Source organism: Callospermophilus lateralis, unplaced genomic scaffold, assembly GCF_048772815.1.
Source record: "Callospermophilus lateralis isolate mCalLat2 unplaced genomic scaffold, mCalLat2.hap1 Scaffold_124, whole genome shotgun sequence".
Classification (NCBI taxonomy): Eukaryota; Metazoa; Chordata; class Mammalia; order Rodentia; family Sciuridae; genus Callospermophilus; species Callospermophilus lateralis.
The window spans coordinates 831,468-838,313 of NW_027512424.1; the positions used below are offsets into that span (position 1 = coordinate 831,468).

At 32.5% G+C, this 6,846-nt stretch overlaps 1 long non-coding RNA gene across 1 annotated transcript; it reads left to right on the forward strand.

The window, feature by feature from the left end:
* Positions 1–216: 216 nt before the first annotated feature.
* On the forward strand, positions 217–4,289 carry LOC143640148 (uncharacterized). The gene is made up of 2 exons (XR_013154886.1): positions 217–292; positions 3,929–4,289. It is a non-coding gene; the product is annotated as an uncharacterized LOC143640148 (long non-coding RNA).
* The last annotated feature ends 2,557 nt before the right edge of the window (positions 4,290–6,846 follow it).

Here is a 6,846-nt window from a genome sequence, read left to right on the forward strand (position 1 = left end):
TTGTCAGGAGCTCAAAGAATACATGATCCTCAGCTGCTAACAGAGAGAGCCTTACATCATGGAATTGTTAAATAATTTAAAATGTATTTAGCAGAATATTTATTCTGAAACAAATCCTTGTAAAAGACTTTTCAAAGTTTTTTTTAAGTCTTCCTTGAACAGCATTTTTAATTTTTCAAGATAAATAAGATGATAAATTTTGTTTTATTTATTTTTATAGATTTGGAGAAAATCAAGGCTTACATTGATTCCTTCCGTTTTGGAGCCGCTCCTCATGCTGGTGGAGGCATTGGTAATACTGTTATTGCTTACAAATAAGTCTATAAATACTAAGTGTAATATAAATTTGAACCATAAGAATATTTTTAAGTGAGTTATGACTGAGTAAAAATTTGATTTCCAAAGTAGGAAATGAACAGCTAACTTTTATATTTCTAAAACATTATAGGGATGGGGATAGAGTAAAAAGGTACAACTCACATAATAGGTACACATATTTGCAGATTCTTTGCTAAGAGATGACTATCCTGAAGAAATATAAAATTACTAAAACTCAACATTTTTAAAAAAACTCAATCAGAAAATTTTGGGGTGCTGCAGGATTCTCAAAGTCTCAGAATTTTGAGAATTTTGAACTTTCAGAATAGGGATGCTCTGTGTGTGTGTGTATGTGTGTGTGAGAGAGAGGTATTTTTTTTTAGCTTTAATCATTTCCCAATGTTTTCATATCTCAAAATATTACATTGTATTCTAAAAATACAGACAATTTTTGGTCATTTATAACCCAGTAAAGCTAGAAAAAATTTTTAAATTAAAAATAATTAAATAGCATTAATAAAGATCATAAGAATTTTTTAAAAAAGAGAAAATCCTGGAGCAGTGGCACTCACCTTTAATCCCAGTGACTTGGGAAACAGGCAGGAAAATCAAGAGTTCAAAGCTAAGCTCCACAACTTGGTGAGACCTTCTCTCAAAATAAAAGGACTAATGATATAGTTCAGTGGTAGAGCACACTTGGATTCAATCCCCAGTACCACCAAAAAAAAAAAAAATTGTTATAGAGATGATGGTGGTTATACAATGTGATAAATGTATTTATTTAACCCATTAAATCTCAGATTTTCAGTTCTGTGAATATTTGAATGAAATTAACACAGATAAATTCAGACATGTTCAAAATCATAAGCTAGAGATTATATATATTATTAATAAATATTATAATTATACTATAATTGTATATTATTGTTATGTGATTATATTGTATAATTAGGTTACATATTACAGACTAAATATTTAAGTTTTTATGTTGTTTCACATCTAGGTGATGGAACAAGAGCATTAATACCACTGAACTGTATACTTAAAAAGGAAGAAAGACACAAAATAGTGTACATTCACCTCCCTACGGGAAACCATTGTTTCTAGTTTTCAGCTGACCTTTGCAAAGATATTCTTTGCATATGCAAACAAACACATACACTTTTTTCATAACATACTGCATACACCATTCAGTAATTTGCATCTTTTACATAATAATATTTTATAGCTGTTCCTTATCAATTAAGAGATTTTCATTGTTTTAAAATCTCTATATAGAATGTATTGAAAGGTTATACCATAATCTTGTTAACCAGCTTTGTATTGACAAACTTGTAGGTTTGTTACCAGACTTTTCTTATTATAAACAATGCTACATTGAATATATAGTCTAAATTTTAATGGGAAAATTATGGCTATTTTCTCTCATTCAGTAATGTGCATTTTGAATGAATTTTTTCAGACTTCTACAATGATAAGCAATGTAAATTTTAACCTAAATTATGTAAAAGGATGCTTGATGGGGCTGGGGTTGTAGCTCAGTGGTAGAGCACTTGCCTAGAATGTGTGAAGCACTGAGTTCGAATCTCAGCACCCCATATAAATAAACAAAATAAAGATCAATTGACAACTAAAAGTATTTTTTAAAAAGAAGATGCTTGATGATTATCAAAATATCACCTGTTTTTTAGCCAGGCATGTGGCACACATGCCTGTAATCCCAAAGTCTCAGGCGGCTGAGACAGGAGGATTACAAGTTCAAGAGCACCCTCAGCAACTTTAGTGTGACCCTAATCATGTTAGAAAGACCCTGTCTCAGCTTAAAATGTAGGCCTGGGGATATAGCTCAGTGGTAGAACACCCCTAAGTTCTATCTCCAGTACCCTCCTCCTGCCAAAAAAAAAAAAAAACTTAACATTTGAGAAGGAAAAGGAATATGTTGTTTCATGTTTGAGGTTAATCTGTATCACTATAATATAAGGCTCAAATTTTTGTCTACAGGTGTTTTTTGGTAAAGAATATGACTAGAAACATTAGTTCTCTCATTTATGTTTATAATTTTTGGGGTGTACCTAGTCCTGGGAATTGAACCCGGGGGTGCCCTGTCACTGAACTAATCCCCATACCTTTTTTGTTGTTGTTTTTCTTTTTTTTTTTGTAGTTGTAAACAGAATGCCTTTATTTGTTGATTGAACCCAGTTCCTTGCACATGCTAGGCAATGCTCTGCCACTGAGCTACAGCCCCAACCCCCTTTGTTATTTTTTATTTTGAGACAGAGCCTTCCTGCTGACCTGGAACTTGATCCTCCTGCCTCAGCTTCCCAGGTTGTTGGGATTACATACATGTGCATCACATCCAGCTATATTTATGATATTTATTTAAAATCTTTGAAAAGTCATTGCCACATAAAAATAATTTTTGACTTTTGCTTTGTGTGTGTGCTATGTTAATCTTTAATAGTAATAGTTAAATAATGAATCAAAATGCACTCAAGAAGTTGTTTTTGTTTTTTTAAAGAGAGAGAGAGAATTTTAATATTTATTTTTAGTTTTTGACAGACACAACATCTTCATTTGTATGTGGTGCTGAGGATCAAACCCAGGCCGCACGCATGCCAGGCGAGCACGCTACCACTTGAGCCACATCCCCAGCCCTCAGAAGTTTTATGTGCTGGTTTTTCTCTGCTTCAGAGTTTGTACTTGATCTTAACTTGTGTCAGTAATATTTAAGCCAATGTCTGTTAACTACAGTAGCATATGCCCATAATTACAACTAGACAACTTAAGCAAGACCCTGTCTCAAAATAAATTAAAAATGGTTCAGGAAATAAAGCATACCTGGATTCAATCCCCAGTATCAAATTTTAAAAATTAAGTCATAGACCAAAAATCAGTATCTTTTCTACACTCAGTTGTGTACTCTGTTCCCTTCTATGCTAAGTACCACCATGTTAAATGACTATAAAATCACAATAAATATTTTAGTACTTCCGTTGATATGCTTCTTTGAACAGGTTTATGACTCTTATACTCATTGCCTAAACTGCAGAATCAGAATCTGATATCATTGAAACATATTGGCTTATTAAGTGGTTTGCTTAAGTGTTTATATTATTAAATCATAGATTCTGTTCATTTATGTATGAACTTGTTAAACTTCATGCCACTTAAGGATATCTCATTTAGTCTTTCACCCATATTGCAGCATCTTTATTTCTTTTTTTTTTTCCCCATGTTTTTTCTTGGTACATTGTATTCAACATAATAGTGGAATTTACTACATAGTCACACATAGAGATTATATAACAATATAATTTGGTCCATATTGTTCCCCAGTTATTTCCCCTTTCCTCTCCCTCCCCCTGGTCTCTTTCCTCTCCTCTATTGGTCTCCTTTTCATTTCCATGAGACTATCACCCCAAGCAACATTTCTGTTTCTGAATTAATACCCAAAACATTCAGTTTTGTATAAACTCAAATTAACATATTATTTTCTTTCCTTATAAGAAAAAGCACTTAGTTGAACAGTGATATTATATTTATAGTTAAGTAAGTAAGACCCTGAGAGGTCTTTCAGGAAAGAAATTAACCATAATATTGTTTTCCTCAGGATTGGAACGCGTGACTATGCTGTTTTTGGGACTGCATAATGTGCGTCAGACCTCAATGTTCCCTCGTGACCCTAAACGACTCACTCCTTAAAGCCACCATTCTCCTTACTCTTTTCAGGAAGTTACTATTGATCAGGTTGTACCTTAGGTACTTAAAATATGCAATAGAATAATTGTCTTATCTAAAGTGCCACAGTTGTTTTTTAATTAATTCAGTATAGGTTACTTTAGAACAGAAGATTTTTATAACTTCAGACATACTTCAGTAGGAAATGCTTGAATGTTTTAAAAAGAAATTCATATAGTTTATTAAAAATCATATTCCATTACTACAATAAATGTTAACAAGAGTTTTAAACAGTTATGATTGTGAACATTTTTTTCTGTTCTATATTACGGTGGCCCCAGTATTAACATCTTAAATTTTCAGTATTTGAACTTACTTTTTTAACTTTTGACATTAAGAACAATTAGAAAAATACCCAAGATTTTAACAAGTATATAATTGGCATCTCATGAAAAATTAGTATCAATTCTTAAAAGGTATATCCAGAAATCATGTAAAGTGGGTAAAAATACTAGCTAGAAAATAATTAAAATAATGCTATATTAAATTGTTAAATGCTAAGCCTGAATTTCAATAAATTTTAAAGCTAATTAAAGTTTGTATTTGTGTAACTTTGTAGCATTCTGATTTATAACTTGTTCCTGGCATTTTTACTTCGGTGAAAGAAAAAAATACTCCATAAGTTTAAGTGAATGCTTAGAAACCAATGAGAAGTGATTTTTTTGTTTGCAATATATAAAATGCACTTCCATCTTGCCCACCAAAAAGAAATCGCTGTGTAAATATTACAATTAGGAACAGTTATCTTCTAGGTTATTATATGTATCAGTGCTAATATTAATTTTACCATAAACGAAAGGAAAACAATGTAATACAAGTATTTCTTATAAAGAAAAAAATAATATGCAAGTAAAAAAGAAGGCCAAAAAGATGGGAAGTTTCCACTAGCCCATAAACAACTGCCCATTACATTGTTTTTCACCATCTAGATCAAGAACTCTTTGAAAAATAGAAACTCAATTTTTTTTTTTGAGAGAGAGAATTTTAATATTTATTTATTTTTTTAGTTTTTGGTGGACACAACATCTTTGTTTGTATGTGGTGCTGAGGATCGAACCTGGGCTGCACACGTGCCAGGCGTGCTACTGCTTGAACCACATCCCCAGCCCAAAACTCAATTTTTATATCTTTTTTTCATATCATACCAGGGTGTCCTGAGTATAGTAAACACCTCACAGTGTTTCATAAATTAATTGGCACCAAAAATAAAATGTACTGCTACCCGCTGATTTTTATATTTTTCAGACCCTAAAATAATACAATAATAATAGCCCTAACGCCAGTGTTTTCAATTTCATATAATTACAGCTTCTTTCAAAATAAATTATTTGTGAAGTATTAAAATAATAACTTTTTATGTATTTATATTATGAAGTATTTCAAACTTGCCAGCCAGGTTATAACATGATAAAATACCCTATTCTCAACATCCAGCCTCGTTGAATATTAACACTGTCTTATTTGCCTCAAATATTTTCAGTTTTTTGAAAAAGGAAAAGAAATTATGTATACAGTTAAGGCTTCTTATGTTTCCTCCTACCATATAGGTAACTACTAAAAGAATTCAATGGCTTCACCAAGTTTTTAGATTTTTTAACAAAATGTGTTTCTGTAAGCGTCTAGTATTGTTTTGCGGGTTTGTTTTATATGTTGATTCTGGGATTTTTATTCGAATTATCAAGAGGAAAGGTTATTGTAAGTATGGTGAAATCAGGTAATTATAAGAAAGGTGACAAGACTTGAAATTTTCTTCTTTTTAGTCTCCCAGAATGTGGTATATACCTCTTCATTTTTTGGTTTTCTTTCCTTTTCTTAATTGTAGTCCCAGTTGTGTCCAAATTGAAGAATCTTTATTTAGCCGGCTAGCTGGCTACTGCTCCCCACAGGATTCATAACTGTCTCTGCAAGGAACAGCCCAAGCTTGAGCATTTTAGGATATTTAAAGACAAAAACCACATCAGGGTTGACATAGCTGCAAGCAAGCAGGTAGGGAAGCTGAATTGGTTGTAGCGGGACAATGCAATGGTTACATTGGTATTTCCCATGGAACTTTCCAGGATGGCATAGCAGCAAGCAAGCAGAAGGGAAGTGGGTCAGAATGACCCTAGTTCAGCACAAGTTAGAGAATGGTTACTAACCTCTAGACAGTCAATCTCTGACAAGGTACATTGCCCAAGAAAAATGGAAACCAAAGAGACCAATTTAACATTGTATAAAAGAATTGCTATTTTGTGTTGCCAAGTATGCTATGCTAAGTAACTATTAATGGGTACAGAGGCAGGACTTTCCCATGGGAAAAGCATTTCTTACATGATATGGAGTCTCAGAGTAAAATGGAGTCTGTTGGTCATTGCCCGTATAGCCTGGTCCATAACAGTAGTAAAACATTTTGGTATTTTATATCCCTCAAAATTGTTTATTTTTTTCTGTTTATTTACTTATTGTTTGTTATTTACTCCCTTATGGATTTAATTGGCATTTTATTTTCAAAATTATGAAAGAATTCCGTGTTGCTGGGCATAGTGGCACACACCTTTAATACCAGCAAACTGAAGAAAAAAAAATTAGTTCTGTTAATGCTAAAGTCAAGCATCCAACTGAAGCATATTTAAGTAATTATTCAAATGAGGGACATAGCATGAATTATGAACTTGTTAAAAATTTCACAGTTATTGAAAGGATAAAGAAATTGGGTTTTGGTCCAATCTGGCTGCTTCCAACTGAGAATAGGAAAAATGGGGGCAACCCTCCTTACAGAGTTTTGTAATAGAGCATGGAGACCTTGGTGGA